The sequence below is a fragment of the Nicotiana attenuata genome, chromosome 1 (assembly GCF_001879085.1).
Source record: "Nicotiana attenuata strain UT chromosome 1, NIATTr2, whole genome shotgun sequence".
Lineage (NCBI taxonomy): Eukaryota > Viridiplantae > Streptophyta > Magnoliopsida > Solanales > Solanaceae > Nicotiana > Nicotiana attenuata.
In genome coordinates this window covers 55,671,296-55,696,188 of record NC_031989.1, presented here as the reverse complement: position 1 = coordinate 55,696,188, position 24,893 = coordinate 55,671,296, and positions in this window count along the sequence as shown.

The following is a 24,893-nucleotide window of genomic DNA, read 5'->3' as shown; positions in this document are numbered from 1 at the left end:
TGGGCTCCTGATTACCGACGCTTGAATTGCTTTGTTCTCCAGGTGGGCTCCTGATTGTCGACGCTTGAATTGCTTTGTTCTCCAGGTGGGCTCCTGATTGTCGACGCTTGAATTGCTTTGTTCTCCAGGTGGGCTCCTGATTACCGATGCTTGAGTTGCTTTGTTCTCCAGGTGGGCTCCTGATTATCGAAGCTTGAGTTGCTTTGTTCTCCAGGTGGGCTCCTGATTACCGACGCTTGAATTGCTTTGTTCTCCAGGTGGGCTCCTGATTACCGACGCTTGAATTGCTTTGTTCTCCAGGTGGGCTCCTGATTACCGACGCTTGAGTTGCTTTGTTCTCCAGGCGGGCTCCTAATTACCGACGCTTGAATTGCTTTGTTCTCCAGGTGGGCTCCTGATTACCGACGCTTGAGTTGCTTTGTTCTCAAGGCGGGCTCCTGATTACCGACGCTTGAATTGCTTTGTTCTCCAGGTGGGCTCCTGATTACCGACGCTTGAATTGCTTTGTTCTCCAGGTGGGCTCCTGATTACTGACGCTTGACCTGTTGCTTATCCTTAAAACTGGTGTTGTTCTCCCTTGCTCCCCTGATGGGTGCCTGACTTCAACAAACATAGATAAAACAAAGAAAATTTTCTGCCCCAGTTTGGTAGCTGGATACATCTGTGAGTGTAAACTGAATCATGTTACCAAATATCACTAAGAATTTGAAAGCTAGATCCCATTATCCCGGGGGTCCTGAAATATATGGTGGTTGGTTTGTGGCCTTGACTTTGAGGGCGATTGCTCCTTCACTTCCCATGATAACTTTGATTTCCACTCGAAGACCTTGCTTGTTTATTGACTAACCACTTTCTCTGTCACCCTTATCACGGAAAATACCTCTGATCCGTTCAAACCCAATACCATTCATCTGTTGCATTGTGTTCTTGCGTTGACATGTACTGAACCTTTGTGTTTCTCATGAATCCCAAAGCACGTTAATTGCCGTCCCCTCAGTGCGCATGCTGTTCTTTCCTGACTTAGAACACTGGCCTTGGCCTTGAGGTATATTGCTCCTTCACTTGCCATAATAACTTTGATTTCTGCTTGGAAGACCTTGCTTGTCATTGGTTAACCACTTTCTTTGTCAATCTTATCACAGTTTGATCCGTTCACCTAACACCCTCCATCTGTTGCACTGTTCATGAATTGATATATACTAGACCTTTGTATTTCACATGGATCCCAAAGCATGTTGATTGTTACCAACTCAGTGCGCTTGTTGTTCTTTCCTGACTTATGACAATTTGATGTGCTAGCCAGATCCCGTTTTGTGCAATTGGAAACTGGTGGCAAATTTTGAAGTCATTTCTCACTTGTTTTGACCAAACGGACTCAGGGAGAGGAAGTAAACAAGACAAAAGGAACAGAGTAAAGGACAATGGAAAGAGATGATCCCTAACAAGAAAACTACAAAGTAGAAACATATCAGATGTGGATACCAACTCTAATGACCATGACATGCACCTGTGGATTGAGTGGCCTAACCTGTCAAACAAGTCTGATGTTCAACTCTTGTTGTACCTCTAAAATGTGAAACTGGGCTTCAATGCTCCGGTTATCCAATCTGATTCACAATCTTTATTCGACTTGTAGTGCCCGAAGGGTTTTCACCATCAAGCCTCTCTCATTTTGTTCTTTTTCTCAACTCACCATCGCCATGGTGCCTGTGAAGGTTTTCACCAATAAGACTCTCTCATTTTGTTCTTTTCTTCTTATTTCCTCTGATTCTGCAGATGGCAAGGCATTAACTATGGTAAAAATATCATGTGCTCCTGGCATGGCTAACTCGGCACTCTCAAAGATTATCTGGGAGGTCTTTTTGGACTGTAATGTGGCTTTTGGACAGGGTAAGAAAGAAAGGATATCATAAAGGCTCAAAAATAACTAAGACAACGGGGTTAATTTATTTACAACTTTTGGAATCCATTCTAAAAACTTTGCCCCCAATTTCTAATACAAGGAATTTGATTCTCTTTTCCTTTTTTTTTTGAATTTCCCACTCTCGATTTTGTGGGATTATGAAATATTTTATTTGGTATGACCGAACCGTGAGGCTGCCTACGTATCTTGTGGTGACAAGAATCAGGTCAAACGTAGTTCACAAGACTACTTTTGCTGTTGCTATTTTTCTTTTTCTTTTCTTTTCCTCTTTTTTTCTTTTCTTTTTTTTTCTTTCTTTTCCCTTTTTATCTCTATTTTTCTTTTCTTTTCTTTTTTTTTTGTTTTTTTTCTTTTGGTATGAACCTTTTCAAATAAACCTATTGGGACATAAACCCTTTTTTTTATGACTCTAACTTGATTCCAAAAGAGGGGAGGTCAAAGAAACTAGTACAGGCTCAAGAGGGTATTAAATGGTATAGGTTTTGGGTAGCTGAAAGAGGGCCTCCCAATCCCTGAAAATGCCAAGTACAACACATGCAACTTAAAATGAAAATTGAAGATCATGCACAATATTTCTTTTGCGGTTTCGGCGTTAATATCACTGATATGCCTTCCACTTTCCTTTAGTGCCTTGTCAAGTACAGAACCCTCGTTGGGTGATTCCCTTTTCACAATGGACATCCTCCGTCAATTCGGAGAAAATTTCCTTTATTTTGTAACTTGAGATGCATTTGAACTCAAAGTCGCTTGCTTCAAATCGTCCGGGATACACTCTACTTTAACGAATTCTTGCACCCTATTAACTTCCCAAATTATCTGCCCCAATTTCACACAGTTCGGGCTTCAAATGATCTCAAAATCTCTTTACTTACTCCCCTTAAATGTCCCTATCATCTTCAAAATTGTTTCACTGCTTCATGATTAAACTAACTTTTAAGACCAGGCCTAGAATTATGCGTGCATGTCATATCACTAGAGCGAGAAAGAAGAGAACTATAAAAGGAGAAGAGAACAAAACAGAAATGACTAGAAATAACAAAAAATCAGGAAATTGCATTAGACAGACGGTGAAACGGTTCGAACAACAAAACAAGTAAAATAAACTAGGGTACAACCCGGACAACAGAAATGACAACAAAAATAAACCACCAAAACTCCTCCCTGGCTAACCAAGAAAAGAGCGTCTTTCCAATTACCAAGCTCGGCATCTTAGACACTGAGTTCCACATCAATATCACCAAGACCATTACCAATTTCAATGTCATTAATTTTAGTCAGCAAGTTCCCAAGAGAATTCTCATGCTCCCTGTCACTGTCCTTGATCACAATTATCCATTCTTGAATCATTCTTCCTACTTCTCTTTTCAAAGCACGACAATCTTGGATGCTATGACCTTGGACATTAGAGTGGTACATGCACCATACAGTAGGATCAAAACCTTTTGCATATGGGTCCGGAGTATAGCTGAGAAGCGGCTCAATCAGGCTAGAATGTTTTAACTTCTCAAACAAGTTTGTGTAGGATTCTCCGATGGGCGTGAAATTATCTTTTTGCCTTTGTTTCCCTCCATGCCTCAGTTTTCTGGGATTGTTGGATGTTTGAAAATGCTGTGAAGGCAAAAGGGCATTATGCAGTGCTGGCGCTCGCCATGAGGAATGATCCAGTGGTTGGACAGATGATCGAACGTTGTTCGGAGGATAATACTGGGGTGAATTATGGGGAGCTCGGGGATGTTCTTGGGGTCAGTAGTGAAGCTGAAAGCATTTAACAGGAATGCCCACTGGATCCTGTCGTTTGCGAGACTCAGCAACATCTTTTCTATTTTTGGGAGGACTGTCCCGAGCAACTTGTTCGTTCCATCTGAACCAAAATTCCTTAAAACTTTCTTTGGGTGTCCTTTCCATCTGAGATAGGAAGGAGCGGTCTGGGACAATGTCTATATTATACTGAAAGTTTCGCACAAAATCTTGAACCATGTCATCCCATGTATGCCACTTACCGACATCTTGACGAGTATGCAATTCCAAAGCTGCCCCAGTCAGGCTTTGGCTAAAGTATGCCATCAATAACTCATGTTTCTCGCCAACACTTCTCATTTTACTGCAATAGACCCTCAAATGGGCTACCAGGTCTCCACATCCATCATACAAGTTAAACTTTGGCACTTTAAACCCCGCGGGCAGGCGAACGTCAGGGAACACACACAACTCTTTGTAAGACATGTTAACCTGGTCTCCCATCCCTTGCATGTTTTTTAAGGACTGTTCTATGCTTTTCAGCTTCCTGGATATCTCATCTCGCCCTTCTTTTCCTGTGACCTTTTCATTTGCAGCATGAAGCTCATCTCGAGGGCTCTTCTTGTATAAGTCAGGAACCTTGTGGGCAACCTCTGCGGGGTAGTATTGGGCGTCATGAGCTTTGAGTGGATATTCATGGTTGGGAACAGTGGATATGACAGGAGGGCAATTTTGGGGAGAGGTAATTGGAGGATGAGTGATGGAGCTACTAGGGTGGTTGGGAAAGCTGTGATAAACGGGTGGATCTGGAGAGTATGGGGGATCATCCGGCACTATGACCGGAGTTTGGGTAAGGGTAGCATCTAGGAAGGTAAGTGGTGGCGGGGGTGGTGCCTTCCCAGTCATCCAAGCCCGATATCATGTCCGCCATGTGTTGTCTTAACATCCTCACCTCTTCAACCAACCCATTGTCCTGTTCAACTGTAACGACCCGACCGGTCGTTTTGAGCTCTAGCACGCCGTTCAGCAGTCTAAGGCCATGAACAGCTTCATTTCAGGTATTATGACTTGTACGCGTGGTCGGAATTAAGTTTCGGGAAGTTCAGAGTTGATTTGGAAAGAGAATTCTCATTTCGGAAGCTTAAAGTTGAAAGAATTAACTAAGATTGGATTTTTGAGTAAATGACCTCGGAATTGGGATTCGAAGGTTCCAACAGGTTCGTATGATGATTTCGGACTTGGGCGTATGTCCGGATCGGGTTTTGGAAGACCCGGTAACGTTTTGGCACCTATTGTGGAAGTTAGCATTTTGGAGGAATTTCATAAGTTTGGGTTGAAGTGCATTTCAGGGTTATCAATGTTCGTTTGGGATTCCGAGTCTGGGAATAGCTCCGGATGGTGATTCTGGATTTAGGAGCACGATCGGAAGTGAATTCGAAGGTCCGCAGGTCATTTTGAAGTCATTTGGCTAAAGATAGAAATTTGAAGGTTTTGAGAAGTTTGACCGAGAGTTTGACTTTTTGATATCGGGGTCGCATTCCAATTCCGAAAGTTGGAACAGGTCCGTAATGTCGAATATGACTTGTGTGCAAAATTTGAGGTCAATCGGACGTGATTTGACGGATTTCGGCATCGAATGTAGAAGTTTGAAATTTCAAAGTTCATAAAGTTTGGATTGAAGTACGATTCATGATTTTAACGTTGTTTGATGTGATTTAAAGCCTCGGCTAAGTTCGTATTGTATTTTGGGACATGTTGGTATAATTGGTTGAATCCCCGAGGGTCTCGGGTGGATTTCGGAAGGCTAACGGATCGATTTCGGAACTTTAAAGCTGCTGAAAATCTGCTGCAACTGCTGTTTTGGACAGCAATGGTGCAATCGAGGAGGCTACTTTGGAACTTATATCTCAAAATCTATAAGGAATCTGAAAATTTGTAAAACATAAAGTTGTTGCCCTTGCATTCTAGTTTCCATAAAGTTAAACCATTCATAATTTGGACATTTTATCAGAAAGTTATGATCGATTGGAAATGGCTGGTGGAGCAGTTTCGACTGAATTTTCTGATGCATGGAGCCTACTTTAGAAGCTCATATCTCGGAATATATAAAGAGTTATATGGTGTACAACCTATAAAATGAAAGATCTTTGAATCTAGTTTTAAATCTTCAAACCGTTTGTCATTTGGATATTTCCACAAGGAGTTATGGGCGTTTTAATAAAAGGTGTACAGCAGGGAAAAATGGTAATAGGATGTACAACCTGCACAGCGTAAGGTACAACTCGATGAAGCCTGGGCAGATTGTTTTAAACACGAGTTTTAGCCCATTTCTTTCATTTCTTTCATTTGGCTTGGACTATTTTGGAGAGCTCAAGGAGGGATTTTTACCAAGCAACACTAGGTAAGTAATTTCTTCCTATTTTTGAGTTAAATATGTGATCTTACATGGATTAAGACATGAAAAATTAGTATAAATTTGGGATTTTTGGGGAAGGCCTAGAACTTGGAATTTTGGACTTTGAGCATGAAAATTTGAGCAAATTGTAAATTTGACTTAGTAAAGCTATGGGTAGAATTTATCTTCGAGAAATTTCGGAATCCGGGCACGTGGGCCCGAGGGCATTTTGGTCAACTTTTCGAGCGGAGTTGGGAACTTATATAATTTGAATTGTTAAAGTATTAGAGTGAATTTTTATTGGTTTGCCCGTTATTTGAATAATTTTGAAGCGTTATGCATCAATTGGAGTCGTTGGAAGGGCTTGGAAGCCGGTTATGGAAATTTCGGAGCGAGGTGAGTCTCCTTTCTAACCTTGTAAGAGGGAATTCTCCCCATAGGTGAGTTAATTGGTTATGTGCTCCTATTTGTGGAGGCTAAGTACGCACGAGGTTACGAGAGTCCGTGCGTAGCTACTATTATGCTATTGTCCGGGTAGTCTAGGACCCAAAAGCATGCTATACTTGGAATATTTACCATATTCTTGACAACTTGTATTGCTTAAATCACATCGAATTAGTAAATGAATTCCTAAAAAGATTTAAACTTCATTTTCTTAAAATGTTTAAAGAGAATTAGCTTTTCTTTGAATAATCGTTCCATGTTAAGTTCTTGATTGACTGTCTCTATGTGTTTATTTTTGGAGCGGGCCGAACGCCTCGGCAGATTAAATAGATGCATCTATGGTTTGTGCCGTTCGACCCTCGGCAGTGCACAATTTATTTTCTGTTGGAGCGGGCCGTACGCCTCGGCATGAGTTGCGCATGCTTGTATTGCTACCTCGAATTTTATTAAATTTGTTATTGCCTCTTCATGGCTTGAGAATATTTGGATAATAATGAAAAAAAATTTGGAAATTTCCTATAAAAAGAAATAATTGTTTACTTGTTTCCTTCTATTGGACTAAAATCATGTTTATAGAAATCCACGATTTAATGTATTATTGACATCATTATTGGACCACTAGTAAGTGTCGAAGTCGACCATCTCGTCTCTACTTCTTCGAGATTAGACGGGATACTCATTGAGTACACGTTGTTTTCGTACTCATACTACAATTCTGTGCATTTTTGTTGCACAGGTATATGTAACTCTAGTGGCCTACTAGGCGTAGCAGCACGGATGATTCGGGGACTAGGTGAGTTGCATTATTCGAGGCGGCTCGCAGCTAGTATAGTCCCTTCCAGTAAATTGTATTTACTTTTTGTCCGCTTTATTTCGGACGGATGTTGTAATTTATTTCCTTCTTAGTAAATGCTCATGCACTCGTGACACCGGGTTCTGGGATGGTCTGAAATATTTTGTATTAATTGCTTATTATTTAATTTGAATTGAAGCAGTTATCTTTTTATTTATGAAAAATTGAAGGAAAAACTTAGTTTTCAAGATTGTTAAAAATGAGAACTTCATCAAGTAATTTGGTTGGCTTGCCTGACAGCAGTGTCCGGCACCATCGCGACCCTTAGTGGATTTTGGGTCGTGACAACATGGTATCAGAGCACTAGGTTCCCTTAGGTCTCACGAGTCATGAGCAAGTCTAGTAGAGTCTCGCGGATCGGTACGGAGACGTCTGTACTTATCTTCGGGAGGCTACAGGGCTGTTAGGAGTACTTCCCTTCTTGATTCCTTATCGTGCGATTTGATTCCTGTGAGGCTTATGCCTTTGTTTCTTTCTTACTCAGTCTTATGCGACGCGAAGCGCTTGTTATAAATCGAGAATTGAAGAATTGTAATGGCACTACGATTGTGGTGCGGGAGTTTCTCCCAGCGGGGTTATTGAGCTATTATCGTCGCCTTGTGGAAGGATATTCTTTTATTTCGGCTCAGTAGTGGTACTTCTGAGAGCTCTGAGGTTAGGCACAAGTTGCCATGATGCTTATGAACAATTGATCCGCAGTATTGTTATGATAGTAGGATGTTTGCCTACGTATCGGGGCGGTGAATGACTTGAAGGGAGGTTGACTCAGTGCATAATCTAGAGATTCAGTATTTTATTCACGGCATGGAAAAGACAATCGGACTAAGAATGGTTAGATGTGGGCTGGTGGAGTAATGAGACTTGGTATTTGCGAGCGTGGTGGAGCTTTCTTCTATGATGGGGTGTCGTTGTCCTAATTGAACGTACTAAGTTCGTCGGTGTTATGACCTTCTACAATTCGCCTTTGGGGCAAGCTATTGTGAAATAGTATTGAAAATGTGGCTGCCACATATCGCAGGGTGTGATAGTTCAAGGTCGAATCAGTGTTTCTAATGTCGATGGTATGAGAAAGATGATTTTTCGAAAGGTGTAAAGTTACCAGCAATTGTGGATTCAAGTGCCACGAAAATAGATTTTATTTAAGGCAGCAGCTGAGCAGCAAAGGATGAGGAAAGACATGTGGGAGGTATCAGGCGGTGGCTAAATTTCTAAAAGGCCGAGTATAAGAGGCCAAGGCCAAAGTGGGAGAGTGTCGGAGTTGCATATGGGCTTGCAGTGGCATGACTACATACCTTAAGGAGAGTTTGGAGTGATTTGAGAATATTAGTGATTGGTGATTGGGGTCTACGAATTTAATTTGAAGTATGGGCTATTATGCGGTAGGAGATTTGATATAACGGGAAGGAGCTGCCGGAAAAGAAGAAGGATACAACATAACGTTGAATTGGGAGGATGTTGCCGCAAATTTAATTGATGTCCACGAGGGGTGAATGAACTTGTGCAACTAGAGAGTGAGCTCGGACTCAGGTGGGTTAATCCTTGTGAGCAGGTTAGCGGTCGCATAGTTGGCGAAGTTTCTGCGAAGAATTTTATTGGTTATGCAGCAAAGAGATCGGTCGTGAAAATGTGGTTGATGATTCAAAGTATAAAAGGGGGTTTTACAGTAAGATTCCGAGGATTTTGGCGGTTGATTGCGCAAAGTTACGTCAATAAGAGATAAAGAGTCCTGGTGAATGCCAGAGTCGTGTAATAATGGCTTCAAGCTAAGTGGGAGAGTCCCACCGCCTATGATTGGGTTGCATGGTTAACTACTTGCGAGGTTTCTGGTTATTAGCATATTGATGTGTTACTTCAGCTACAGGAAAAGGAAATAATTGGTAATTTGAGCAAAGGAATTATTAAAGGTGTGCTATCGTTGGCCTTATTGGCCCATGTTCAGGCTTGGGGAAGGATTCAAGATTGTGCTTTGTAAAGATGCGGGCTCCAAGGGAAGTGATTCTGCCAGGTGCTTCACCAAGAGGGTATTCATGTGATAGGAGATTCATGAAGTTTATTATATTCGGGGCCAAGTCAGAGCGGATGGCTCTCAACAACGGTCCTAGTGAATTCAAAGGATAAGGAGTGATGCCTGACAATTTTGAGCCTATAGGTACGGTTAAGAATCAAGCTTGGTAGTAGCCTATGAGAAAAGGCACAGAATGTTCTATTATGTTTTGTCTTGCGATGTAGCAATTGGGAGGTACGAAATGGTTCGTGGGCTTTGAGACAGCTTGGTCTCGTGATTCAAGGTCACTCGGGACGAGTGCGGGTGGAATGTGTTATGTGTTGAATGAAGTTATTATTATTTCTAAGGTAATCAAGGATAAATTGGAAGAAGATAGAATGGTTAGCCCTAGTTGAGTTGGCATGTTAGGTGCAGTGAGTGGTATGGAATTTGAAGTGAAGATCAAGGTAACGGTTCGGTGTTGACAAGGATGCCACGAGCTCGGATGAGCAGGAAAGTAGATTCGAGGTTTAAGGTAAGTTGGTATTGTCTTCAGCGTCACCCGAGATTGGTGTTTTGTGAAAAAGGCTTTGCATTCTGGTTAATGATTCTTGATCGCTTTTCGGCGTTAGTGCGCCGGTGGTTTGGAGGTACGACCCAATTATTTGTTATGGTAGGTTGTGGGAGTGTGTCCCACAGGAAGATTTTATAGGTGTGACAGGTAGTCACTTGATTGATTAAAGACTTAAACCAAATATGAAGGTTGTGATAATATCGTTGATTTGAGAATATATGCCTGGAGGGCACTCAGTCTATTAAGTTGTGGACTGTGGAGGATTTCTCCGGTTATGATGGTTGTTCTTATGCGTTATGAAAGAAAGGAGAGTTATTATGGACCTTGGAAAGGTTATTAGCCTAGTCAGTGCGACCAGAATCAACTTGAGGTCGGTGGATGGATTCAAATGTGAATATGGGCTCTATATCAGGCCAAACGTGTCCATTTCAGTAATGCGCTCCTTATGGAGGAGTAGTCAGGGTGTTATTTCGTTGTCATATATTTCATGTAGTGATACATTGCGCCGTGTGAGTTGTAAGATGGCTTGAGAAATTGCTTATGTGTTGAGGATCCGCGTAGAAATGATGTATTATGAGCAAAATGGCTCTTGAGATTTAGATTGTATATCGCACCTCAGTTGTGCTTCAGCTTTGTAGCTTATAGCGCTATATGTCTCCTCAGGGATGGTATTATGCACCTAGCGTGCTTGTGACCGAAATTCGGTATTTTATTGTAATGAGCAATTTAGCTCGATGTGCATCTCCTTAGGTGAGTGTTATGTGTGGATCGGGTGGCACGCCGCCATGTGTATGTTATTTGGATCGGGTTGCGCGCTGCAACAGTGTGACGTTGAGTATAGTTTCCTATATACTATTTTGTATGCCTTGCTTCCTATTTTCTAAGGAAAGTCCGTATTGGTGCGTGAGTTAGGTAGTTCCTTCCAGAGTTCGTTTTCCTTTTGTATCACGTTCGAATTGGTAGCCTATTGGCACATTGTGGCATCATATGAGAGTTTTGATCATGTCCGGGGTGGCTTAATGCCTGAGCAGCTCGTACTGGGTGAGACGAGATCATTGGATTTGGGATCAGTGCAATCTGAATATGAAGTATATTGAGGAGCTAAGACCATTATTTGGTTCAGAATGAGGTGATGATTCTTGTCGGGGGTATAGCCCCAATGATTTGTTGATCCGACAGCCGGTTATGAATTTCTACACATCTCTTCCGTCATGGCAATATTGTAAGAATAAGAGCAAGACCTAGGTAGGTCATGAGGTGCAATGGGAGCATCAGATTCGTGGAATTTCGATTAATTTGATCAGAGAATGTTATTGTGGTCCTGTGAGTAAAGTGGTGCAAGGTGTGAATTCAGCAAAATTGTGCAGTCATGTTTGGGTAAGATGTGTAGTGATTGATATGGTGATCGTATGATGGAAAACGGTCTGGCATAGAATTTCGGATGTTGGAATTGGGCTTTAAGGCTTATTTGCTTGAATAAAAGGGAATATCTTCAGAACGGATCGAGCTAATGTGCTCAACTGGGTTGTGGTAGCACGGGAAGGTGCATGAGGTGTTAAACAGTGATTTCAGACTACTTCAGTGTAGTTCTCAGCACGTTCGAGGACGAACGTATGTTTAAGTGGGAGAAAATGTAATGACCCGACCAGTCGTTTTGAGCTCTAGCACGCCGTTCAGCAGTCTGAGGCCATGAACAGCTTCATTTCAGGTATTATGACTTCTACGCGTGGTCGGAATTAAGTTTCGGGAAGTTCAGAGTTGATTTGGAAAGAGAATTCTCATTTAAGAAGCTTAAAGTTGAAAGAATTAACTAAGATTGGATTTATGAGTAAATGACCTCGGAATCGGGATTCGAAGGTTCCAACAGGTTCGTATGATGATTTCGGACTTGGGCGTATGTCCGGATCGGGTTTTGGAAGACCCGGGAACGTTTTGGCGCCTATTGTGGAAGTTAGCATTTTGGAGGAATTTCATAAGTTTGGGTTGAAGTGCATTTCAGGGTTATCAATGTTCGTTTGGGATTCCGAGTCTGGGAATAGCTCCGTATGGTGATTCTGGAGTTGGGAGCGCGATCGGAAGTGAATTCGGAGGTCCGTAGGTCATTTTGAAGTCATTTGGCTAAAGATAGAAATTTGAAGGTTTTGAGAAGTTTGACCGAGAGTTTGACTTTTTGATATCGGGGTCGGATTCCAATTCCGAAAGTTGGAGCAGGTCCGTAATGTCGAATATGACTTGTGTGCAAAATTTGAGGTCAATCGGACGTGATTTGACGGATTTCGGCATCGAATGTAGAAGTTTGAAATTTCAAAGTTCATAAAGTTTGGATTGAAGTACGATTCATGATTTTGACGTTGTTTGATGTGATTTAAAGCCTCGGCTAAGTTCGTATTGTATTTTGGGACATGTTGGTATAATTGGTTGAAGTCCCGAGGGTCTCGGGTGGATTTCGGAAGGCTAACGGATCGATTTTGGAACTTTAAAGCTGCTGAAAATCTGCTGCAACTGCTGTTTTGGACAGCAATGGTGCAATCGAGGAGGCTACTTTGGAAGCTTATATCTCAAAATCTATAAGGAATCTGAAAATTTGTAAAACATAAAAGTTGTTTCCCTTGCATTCTAGTTTCCAGAAAGTTAAACCATTCATGATTTGGACATTTTATCAGAAAGTTATGATCGATTGAAAATGGCTGGTGGAGCAGTTTCGACAGAATTTTCTGATGCATGGAGCCTACTTTAGAAGCTCATATCTCGGAATATATAAAGAGTTATATGGTGTACAACCTATCAAATGAAAGATCTTTGAATCTAGTTTCTAAATCTTCAAATTGTTTGTCATTTGGATATTTCCACAAGGAGTTATGGGCGTTTTAATAAAAGGTGTACAGCAGGGAAAAATGGTAATAGGATGTACAACCTGCAAGGCGTAAGGTACAACTCGATGAAGCCTGGGCAGATTGTTTTAAACACGAGTTTTAGCCCATTTCTTTCATTTCTTTCATTTGGCTTGGACTATTTTGGAGAGCTCAAGGAGGGATTTTCACCAAGCAACACTAGGTAAGTGATTTCTTCCTATTTTTGAGTTAAATATGTGATCTTACATGGATTTAGACATGGAAAATTAGTATAAATTTGGGATTTTTGGGGAAGGCCTAGAACTTGGAATTTTGGACTTTTACCTTGAATTTGAGCATGAAAATTGGAGCAAATTGTAAATTTGACTTAGTAAAGCTATGGGTCGAATTTATCTTCGAGAAATTTCGGAATCCGGGCACGTGGTCCCGAGGGCATTTTGGTCAACTTTTCGAGCGGAGTTGGGAACTTATATAATTTGAATTGTTACAAGTATTAGAGTAGATTTTTATTGGTTTGCCCATTATTTGAATATTTTTGGGGCGTTATGCATCAATTGGAGTCGTTGGAAGGGCTTGGAAGCCGGTTATGGAAATTTCGGAGCGAGGTGAGTCTCCTTTCTAACCTTGTAAGAGGGAATTATCCCCATACATGAGTTAATTGGTTATTTGCTCCTATTTGTGGGGGCTACGTACGCACGAGGTGACGAGAGTCCGTGCGTAGCTACTATTATGCTATTGTCCGGGTAGTCTAGGACCCAAAAGCATGCTATACTTGGAATATTTACCATCTTCTTGACAACTTGTATTGCTTAAATCACATCGAATTAGTCAATGAATTCTTAAAAAGATTTAAACTTCATTTTCTTAAATTGTTAAAAGAGAATTAGCTTTTCTTTGAATAATCGTTCCATGTTGACTTCTTGATTGACTGTCTCTATGTGTTTATTTTTGGAGCGGGCCGAACGCCTCGGCAGTGCACAGTTTATTTTCTGTTGGAGCGGGCCGTACGCCTCGGCATGAGTTGCGCATGCTTGTATTGCTACCTCAAATTTTATTAAAGTTGTTATTGCCTCTTCATGGCTTGAGAATATTTGGATAATAATGAAAAGGAATTTTGGAAATTTCCTATAAAAAGAAATAATTGTTTACTTGTTCCTTCTATTGGATTAAAATCATGTTTATAGAAATTCACGATTTAATGTATTATTGATATCATTATTGTACCACTAGTAAGTGTCGAAGTCGACCATCTCGTCTCTATTTCTTCGAGATTAGACGGGATACTCATTGAGTACACGTTGTTTTCGTACTCATACTATACTTCTGTGCATTTTTGTTGCACAGGTATATGTAACTCTAGTGGCCTACTTGGCGTAGCAACACGGATGATTCGGGGACTAGGTGAGTTGCATTATTCGAGGCGGCCCGCAGCTAGTATAGTCCCTTCCAGTAAATTGTATTTACTTTCTGTCCGCTGTATTTCGGACGGATGTTGTATTTTATTTTCTTCTTAGTAAATGCTCATGCACTCGTGACACCGGGTTCTGGGATGGTCTGAAATATTTTGTATTAGTTGCTTATTATTTAATTTGAATTGAAGCAGTTATCTTTTTATTTATAAAAAATTGAAGGAAAAACTTATTTTTCAAGATTGTTAAAAATGAGAACTTCATCAAGTAATTTGGTTGGCTTGCCTGACAGCAGTGTCCGGCGCCATCGCGACCTTAGTGGATTTTGGGTCGTGACATCAACCAATTGCTTTTGGGCACCCGTATCAACCAACTCAGTTATGTTGTCATTTGCCATTGCCTTTCAACTTTATGTTGTAGAGAAAAGTTACCACTTTAAGAACCACAAACCAACCACCCTTCTGCTTTATAACAAAAGGAACAAAATGGGGTCATCACGTTAGCGTTAGTGCATTTAACAGCTAAAATACCACATTGCGTGCAATGCACCTAGTCACAGTTATCGGTTCTAACATGACTTCGAGGGTATGAAGGTCATATGGCATCATCCCAATTTGTTCATTTCAATCCTCTCCTTTCTTTGCTTTTCTAGCACTTCTTGGCTTGCTCATTTTCCTTCCTCTTTTTTTCTAATTATCACTCTTTTCTCCTCTCATTTCTCATGTCCCACAACTTCATCCTTTTTTTTTCCTTTTTTTTCCTTTTAATAAAAAAATGATTCGATCGAACCCTATGTAGGTTGCCTACGTATCATGACGCCGCATGAATCAGATCTTTGCGTAGTTCTGGAAGATCGGGAATAAAGTAAACAAACTAACGTTCTCTTTTCTTTTTCCCTTTTTTTTACCTTAATGACTACTCTGATGAGAAAAGAGAAATAAAAGAAGCAAATCCTTTTTTTTTTTTTTTGAATTTTCTAGACTTAATGTTCTATGACCTATTCTAAAATCAAGCTTAACGGGCATATTTTTTTCTTTCTTTTTGCCTTTTGAAACAAATACTCTATTAAGGAAAAATCCTAGAAGAGAAAAATATTTTTTGATTTTTTTTAGGAAGGAAGTAAAGTATGTTTTTTTTTTCTTCTATGTACAATGTCCTAAAGTTCTATTGAAAATAAAAGGATTTTTTTTTTATTTTTCATTAATTTCCCAAAGAAGAACTTCATAAGAAAATCTTTTTGGATTTTGAAATTAATATCTTAAAGAAAACTCTTTAAAGAGGTAATAAAGAAAATTCTCTTTTTTTTTGAATTTTTAGTCCTAATATACTAAAGGAAATATGAAAGCAAGAATTTTCTATTTGGAGTTCTAGATATTAACTTGCTAAGGAGAAACACCTCAAAAGATTTTTTTTTTTAATTCTAAAATTGGTATTCTAAAGAAAACTTCCAAAGGAAATAAAAACGCAAAATCTTTTTTTTTTGGATTTTTGATTTATAACACTTTTTTTCAATACAAAAATAGAAAATACAATAACCAAAGACTCGACATTACTGTACCAAACTAGAAGGTAAAAGATAAAAGAAAAACAGACTCAAAACATCAAAAGAAAAATCTCCTTAAGCAACTCCTGAATGGATGGTCCCGGGGTGTATGTCATGCTCAAACTCCGATAAGTAGACCCACACATGTATGAAAAAATTAAGACCAAATAAAGTTAAAGACCTATAAGTCTATGTGAGACAATAACCCTTCTAATTGGACACATGCAAGACATGATTATGGCTATTTTTCTAAAATTAACCTATGTGGCTAAAAGTGGCTAAAAATGCAAGATTTGGCTAAGACCCCGCAAAGCCAAGAACCTAAGATTAACTAGGAAGACCGGACCCTATGTGGGTTGCCTACGTATCACGCCCCGAAAGATGAGAATCAGGTATGCGTAGTTCGGGGAGATTGGATACAGGCGAGAATTAAAAAAAATAACTAATTTAGAGAAAATATGTTTTTTTTTTGTCTTTTCTTTTTGAAAAATGATGAAACATGTAAACTCTTTTTGGATTTTCTTTTCCCCCTTTTTTTTGTTTTTTTTTTATTTTTGAAAAATGATGAAAAAGTGCAAAATCTTTTTCTGAATTTTTTCGTTTTTTTCCCGTCTTTTCTCAACAAAAATATGACAGAAAACATAACTGGGCCCTACTTGCTTTATTTTCACACTTCACCCTCTCTTTTTTCTTTTTTCTTTTTTTTTTGCATTTGCCCTCATTATTATTGGTCCGCCAAATGACCCTTTTACCCTTGAAGATTGCAACATGTAGCACATTAGGATGCATCAGGATGGTCTTTTATTTTTGGGTACCCCTGTCCTAGACGGACCCAACCCCTGTGTTGAGTCCCCAAAGTCAAATGCATATGATGAAAACAAGCGTTCCTACTAGGGATCCGGCATGAGGCTGAGTTATTCTAGGTTCAAAATCTGGGTATGTTGTTCTAGACTTGTGTACCCGAGCGGACAACTCGAGCTGAGGAGGGGGCTACGTACCGGGAACCAAAAGGCCATCTGGCTTTGTAACTTGTCCGAGCCTAAAGGTGTTTAACGGGTGGGCCGGGCCGGGCCTATATTTTTTGGACCCGTACGGGTTACGGTCCGGGCCGGTTACGGGTTGGGTCTTAACGGGTTTAACAGGTTCGGGTTCATCCGGGTAAAAATTGAACCATAAGGGTTACGGGTTGAGGGGGCCGGGCCGGGCCGGGCCGGGTTTAGTATAATTTTAATTTTTTTTTTGGATTTTGTATAAATATTGTAAGTTATAGTATTAATACAAAGTACTAACATAAAGAATACAAGGAAGATGGGAAAAAATTGCACTTATAAATTGCAAGTGCTATATTTATTTCAAAATTACAAAATTAAAGTTTGCATTTAAAAAGTAAATTAACAAATAAATANCTACCTGCATGAGGATACACAAATTGTCTTAAAATCTTAAAATAACACATATATAGCATATTTTAAAAATAATACGTTACCATCATATTCTATGATTTGAGCACTTATAGTTTTATACCCTAAATATATACACTATATGATAAATTCCAACAATTTTAAATTATGTTAATTAGTATACAATAATTGGTATATTTATGGTATATTTATAGTATATTCATGGTATATTTATAGTATATTCACGGTATATTCATGTTATATTCACGTTCCGGGCCGGTCCGGGTCGGGCCGGTTAACCGGCTTAATGGCACTGTTCATCTAACGGGTTTTACCGGGCCGGGTAACCCGTTTCAAAAATTTAAACTGTCCAAACCCACCCCAACCCCCTACCCAGCCCAGCCCAGCCCCCTTTACCGGTCCGGGCCGGTTTCGGGTTCTACCGATCTGGAATCGGGCTGACCCGGCCCGTTTAACACCCTTATCCGAGCCTCTTTCTTATTTCAAGGTATGACACTAACAGAATAGGGAGTCACGCCAGCGTGCACATCCCCGAAGATGAGAAGAGAACTGTTTCGTAACAGTTTATATACAATTCAAATAATATCAAAGTGGTAAAAAGCAGCCATTAGCACATTAGGCTCAACATGTAAAAATCAGATAATAAATAAAGCCAACTACAACAGTTATTCTAAGCTCGAATTCTGAACCCTGAACCATGAGTTCTGGGTTCTTGTTCCCCAGCAGAGTCGCCAGAGCTGTCACACCTCCTTTTACCTACACCCCAGAAGGGTATAAGGGAGCTTTTTTCCAACTTAAAGTGACAATCGAAACGGGATTGTTTTATTTAAAATTCAGAGTCGCCACTTGTGATAATTTTATGGTGTCCCAAGTCACCGGTTCAAATCCTGAATCGAGGAAAAGATTGACTCTGTTTTACAGTCCGCGAACACAGAAATTCGGGTAAGGAATTCTGTTAACCCGGGAGAATGTGTTAGGCATTCCCGAATTCTGTGGTTCTAGCACGGTCTCTCATCTGTTATTATTGACCTAATTATCTATTTTTAATACATGTTTTAGCTTATGGTTCAATTTTAACTTTATAACCCCTTTTTTTTTTAATTATTTTTAGGAAGATTCAACGTCACATAAAACGCGTTTTGAACCACGTCACATAAATGCACCCGCAGTCTGCAACACATTTTATCTAACGTTGTTGAGATTTGGATTTGGGTCACATAAATGCACACCCGAGTTTAGGAAGGTAAATTATTAAAATAACGCGCCTAAAGCAACTCCGCACTTTCAATTTTGTGAGGGCCATGGAAAATTCAACTAAATGGCACGCCTCAATTTCCAAGGATAAAAATATTAATTAAGCGAGGGCCATGCATTTTAAGATTTTGTTTGGCACGGCACACCCCGATTCCAATTTTAAAAGGAAATTCAAACTAAATTTTTGAGGGCCATAAGTTATATTCTATTTAATGGCACACCCCGAACCTACTTTAAGAATTTGATTAATTAAGCACTAAAGAAACTAAGACCTGTTCAAGCTAGGTGAATGGGCCTTGGTCAACACAGACGATTAATAAAGAAAATGGGGTCAGAAGGGCGAAAAGGATCCAAATTCCATTCGCGGGTATCTTCAGATTTAGGCCCAAGGTGAGCCCAATCTTCAGCCCTGGCATTACCAAATACAGGACTCAACGTCGAGCCCCCATAACATACAAGCAATGACTGAAATGGCCAAAGATCAAAGTAAATCCAAATGGCTAATCAACGGAACTACTATATACACAACAATTTTAAATCATCCTCTAATTAACCGATGGACAATTACATGAAGCTTTAGCAATGACATGATTTTGAAAATAATTAGAAGTCCAATTTTTGAGAACTACACAGCATATAACTCTAAACTTTCAAGGCCCCAAGTTAACTTGAAGTGCTGATATGGGAATTTAAACCCCAATTAGACCTCACATTAACAGAACTTGTAGGATTAAATAGCCATGATCTTAAAACAACCAAATCTGCTCAATTGAATTCCTCTAATCCTGACAGTAACCAAACCAGCAAATTAGGATCCAATTTTACCTGTACCCCAGAAATCACACTAAAGCTCTCAACATAGTCCTTAGGCATTTCACACTAAATCAAAAGCAAATGCAAAATACAGATGATTTAAACCTGGATCAAACTGATCCCAAATAGGAGTTCCTCATTTAAACCTATATACATGTTCAATTACTTATCCACAAGACTTGCTCATACAACTTCTGAACATGCTATTTAACATTGAGACTAAACATTTAACTCCAATCCCAAACACAGCTTTATAATATGCAGGTAATGGCTCATATAACATCTATCATTGCAGATCTACTACAGAATGCTGAAACAGTAAGAGAAACAGAGAAAAACTAAGTCAAATACAGCTTGTATTCAAACAGATTTCCGCTTGAATTACATATTCAACATTCACTCGTTGTTCAGGGCTAGAGAGATTGTTGCTAGAGAGATACCTAGAAAGCAAAAAAAAAAAAAGAAAAATGAGGGATCAGCAGTAAGCAGCAGCAGCCAGCCCAGATTCGACCAATCAAACAGTGAAATCAGCTCAAGAAGATCAATGGAATAGTAGAGGAAATCCAAACCGACTCCAAACCAGGGGTTAAGCCATTTCTCAAATAAGAGGTGTAACTAGGGAAATTTGGAGAATTTTAGCTAACACAAGAGAAATCAGAAATCCAAATGAGCAGAATTTCGATAGTTCTTCAACAATGGAATGCAAGAATTTCAGAATTTCTTTTTAAAAGAGTTCCAGCCGTTTCAGCTTTTCAAAGGTTTCTTCTCTCTAATTTTTCTTCTGACTTGAATATCAAGTAACGATGCCTTTATAGGCAAGCTATTAGGGTAGCAAAAATGCACTTAGTTTTGCACTTCTACCCTTTTTGAGTTCTCATTTTAGCTCAGATACCCTTAGTTCAGAAATCAAGCTTTCAAATTAATCCCCACCACAGCTTCTAGGAAGCTTCCTCAGTTAGTTACAGATTATTCTCTTACCTAAATTACCTAGATTACCCCCTAATAGCTCTGTTTTTACCCCTGAAACCAAACGGGTCATGGATCAAATTGACCCAATCGTTAAAACCCAGTCTAGCTTGCAAAAAAAATCCAAGTCCAAGTCACTTTTGGGCTTCTAATTTCCACAGCACCTCAATTCCACAATTGAAGGCTCAGAAACTTTACAATTTCATTTACAAAGTCCAAAGGACTCGAGCAATTTTGGGCTCAAAGTAGAAACAGGAACTCTGGAACACATTAAAACTCAAAAACAAAAAACGAATACTAGTTAAACAAATTCTAAGACTAAACATGCAAAACTGACGATTTGAAAGAAATGAAAGAAAAGGAAGCAAAAATCAAAAAATCAAAAAAATAACAGAAAAGAAAAAGATGAGAAGAGAACAAAAACTAGATATCAAAAGATAAAGAAAAGAACAATACCTAAAAACCATCTCGGTCCAACAAACAATGAAGAAGAAACTTCAAATCTTCAAATCTTTGGTCGATTTTGATATTAATCGTGTGTTCTTATCAAGAACACACGAATAAAGTCAAATTAGACCTTAGATTTTCAAGAAATCTCGAATTAGGGGGTTTTAGGACTTTAGGGCTTGACTGTTTGACTTAAGATTCGATAGAATCTATGAGGGTTTGAAGGAAATGGAGTAGATATTGTGGAAGGGGAGTTAATGGTGAGTGTGTGGTATCATTTTGGGGTTGACCTGAGACGGCGCCGCCGGCTGATGCGGTGGAAGATAGGGGCGGCGTCTCTAGGGTTTTCAGAGATGAGAGGGGTTTGAGATTAGAGGGAACCCAGTTCCCGTCCGTTGGATTAGAAGCAATCAACGGCTCAGATCTCTCACTTCACCGGAGCGACGTCGTTTCAATTTGGGGAACCTGGACCGAGTTCTGGGGCGGATTATGGGCTAAATTGGGTGGGTTTCAGTGGCAAATTGTTTGGGCCTGGGGGATTAAAGGGTATTTGGTCCAAATCCAGTTCCTTCAATCCTTTTCCTTTTCTTTTATTTCCAAAATTCTTTTCCTTTTTAAAAATAACGCCTAAATTAATCCCTAAATCAAATTATCCTACCAAATTCAAATGATTAACTCTAAATAATTAAAACCACAATTAATTAAAAACCATGTTAAAGAAAAAACTACCAAAATCAAAACTAAAATTAAAAAGTGCAAAAATAAGTTATTTTTGTGATTTTTCCACTTTTTATAAAATAACTAATTTGCTAATTAATCTAAAAAAATGTAAAATTGTTACCTAAATGCAAATGCAACATATTTTTTGTATTTTTCATGAATTAAACAAAATTAACATGCGTAGACAAATGCAAGAAACTAACGAAAAATGCTACAAAAATCTACGATATTGCAAATAATGGGAAAAATTTATTTTTCTTGAATTTATGGGAGTAATTCATATAGGGGAAAAATCACGTGCTCACACCCCTACTTGAGGGTATCAGTCTAGACCCCCATAGTAACCTTACTCTGATCGAAATTGTACATGCATCGTGGTCAAACCTAGCCGGATTAATATGTTGTCCATATAATAATCCTTTAAGACAAGCCTTATACAAAAGTCCACCGGGGTTTCCATAATCCCAACGGACACAACCACGTTCTGTGCATTAATTTGGAGAACTAAATGCCAATATGCTAATCATAAATGTATAAATAGTTGAGTCTGGTGGGTGATAAGGGCCTAACCTTTTGTTTTGCACAAAATGAGGCATAAAGTCCCCAGGTTCGGCATCGTCGATAGCATACCTTCACTATTGGTGGAGAGATCTTCCCTCAAGTCTGCCAGAATGCTGAAGGAAGCAAATGCGGATTAATTGGCCAGAGCCTACTTGCTGCTGGGTCTGCGCGAGCTGGGGGACCTGTACGACGGAGTTAGGAAGATCGAATCTGGGGAAGGCCTTCTGGGACCAAATAGGCTAGATTTATTTGCTTTCCTAAAATGTAATAAGGCCAAGTGCCAGTAGTGATTTATTTTTCTATTATCTTAGTGTCGTTTTGGGATTCGTCTATTTTTCATATTATGAAATGAGAAATTTGTTGGCATCTAATGTTCTCCAAATCTATTTGTCGCTAGGCCTACCTCGGGCACAATGAGGCTCCCAAATTAGGACGCGAATTTACATTCCCGCAATATGTGTTTAAATATTGTAACACTTCAAAATCCTTACTAACTTGTTACCTTTTTGTTTTTCACTTTATTTTGATTATTCTCATTCCCTAAGGTTGGTTCACTCATACTGGCATCATTAGCATACCATACCAGATCTAGAGGCCCTCCACCTCCTCCTCCTCCAAGCAATACAAAAAACAAAGAAAAAAAAGTCAGAATAGATGATACAATGCAGTGCTATAGTTGAGGAGGAGGAGGAAGAAGGCCTCACTATTCAGATTGTAGAGAAGGGAGTTATTCTCCGAAACTGGACCGCCACACCATCCCGAGCCCGCCGAGTCCCTGGGTAGCTTGGCAGATTTTACTTCTATAGCCATTCTAGGCATTTAAGATTTCCAGTAATTTTGTTTTAAGATTACTTGTTTCAAAATAAATGCTCGATTCATCGAGCCGCACTTGTCTGGATGATTTTTTAGGTTTTAATCAAATGCATTTGCTCTTTATTATTCATTACTATTTTTACACCTTTTCTTTCTACAACGTTATTATTACTTTTCCTGATCAACCAGTGACTGTGACATGTAATGAGGCAAATGCAACATGAGAATAGCGATTCAAATTAAGAGGATGAAATACCCGAGGAAATTATCAGGGAGGTTGAAAACTTTGAGAATAAGCCTAAGTCCAATCTGGACGAAACTGAAGCAGTAAATTTGGGAGACGTCGGACCGTCAAGGAGACTCGCATCAGCATTTACTTGTCACCAACAGAGAAGGAAGAGTACATTCATTTCCTAAAAGAGTATGAGGACATTTTCGCATGGTCATATGATGACATGACCGGTTTGAGCACGTCCATAGTGGCTCACAAATTGCCTACTAATCCCATGTGTCCGCCAGTAAAGCAGAAACTCAGAAAGTTCAAACCAGACATGAGCTTGAAAATCAAGGAGGAAATTACTAAGTAGATCAAAGCCAAAGTTCTCAGGGTTGTTGAGTACCCAACCTAGTTAGCCAACATTGTGCCAGTCCCGAAGAAAGATGGGAAAGTCAGAGTATGTGTTGACTATCAAGATTTAAACAGAGCAAGTCCCAAGGACGACTTTCCACTGCCAAACATACACATCCTGATAATTGCGCCAAACATGAACTCCAATCATTTATACATTACTTCCTAGGTTATCACCATATCTGGATGGATGAAGAAGACGCGGAGAAAATAGCTTTTATCACACCATGGGGGGTATACTGCTACAAGATGATGCCATTTGGTCTAAAGAATGCTAGGGCTACTTACATGAGAGCCATGACAACCATCTTCCATGATATGATACACAAAGAAATAGAGGTGCATGTGGACGAAGTCATCATCAAATCCAAGAGGGCCGTAGATCACATAGTAGACATGAGAAAGTTCTTTGACAGGCTAAGGAGGTACAACTTGAAACTGTACCCCGCGAAGTGTGCATTCGGGGTTCCCGCAAGAAAGTTATTGGGATTTATCGTCAGTTGTCGAGGGATCGAGTTGGATCCGTCCAAAGTCAAAGCTATTCAGGAGTTACCGCCGCCTAGGAGCAAAAAGGACGTGATGAGTTTCCTAGGACGTCTCAACTACATCTGTCGCTTCATAGCACAGTCCACAGTCATATGTGAACCCAGATTCAAGCTGCTGAGGAAAGATGCCGAAACAAGTAGGACGGAGGATTGTCAGAAAGCTTTTGACAAGATCAAGGAGTACCTGTCCACACCACCAGTTCTGGTCCCGCCAGAACCAGGACGACCTTTTCTACTCTATCTATCTTTACTAGATGGAGCCTTCGGATGCAATTTGGGACAACATGACGAGACAGGAAGAAAGGAGCGGGCCATATACTACCTGAGTAAGAAGTTCACACCTTACAAAGCACGGTACTCTCTGCTAGAACGCACCTGTTGTGCTTTGACCTGGACGGCCCAGAAGTTAAGGCATTACTTCTGTACCTATACCACATACCTCATATCCAGGATGTATCCTTTGAAGTACATATTCCAGAAACCCATGCCGACTGGAAAGTTGGCCAAATGGTAGATACTATTAAGTGAGTTCGATATCGTCTATGTAACTCAAAAGGCAGTCAAAGGACAAGCATTGGCAGATCACCTTGCTAAAAATCTGGTGGGAGGAGCATACGAACCTTTGAAAACATATTTTCCTGATGAAGAAGTGTTGTTCGTAGGGGAAGACATTACCGAAGCATACGACGGTTGGAGGATGTTCTTTGATGGAGCTGCAAATTTCAAAGGAGTGGGAATTGGAGAGATTTTGGTATTAGAAACGGGTCAACATTATCCGGAGTCTGCTAAACTCAGATTTCCTTGCACCAACAACATGGCAGAATATGAAGCCTGCATATTAGGGCTCAATATGGCAATCGACATGAGCATTCAAGAGCTGTTGGTAATCAGTGATTCAGATTTGCTTGTGCACCAGGTACAAGGAGAGTGGGCCACCAAGAATTCCAAGATATTGCCATATCTGCACCATGTGCAGGAATTGAGAAAAATGTTCACAAAGATAGAATTTC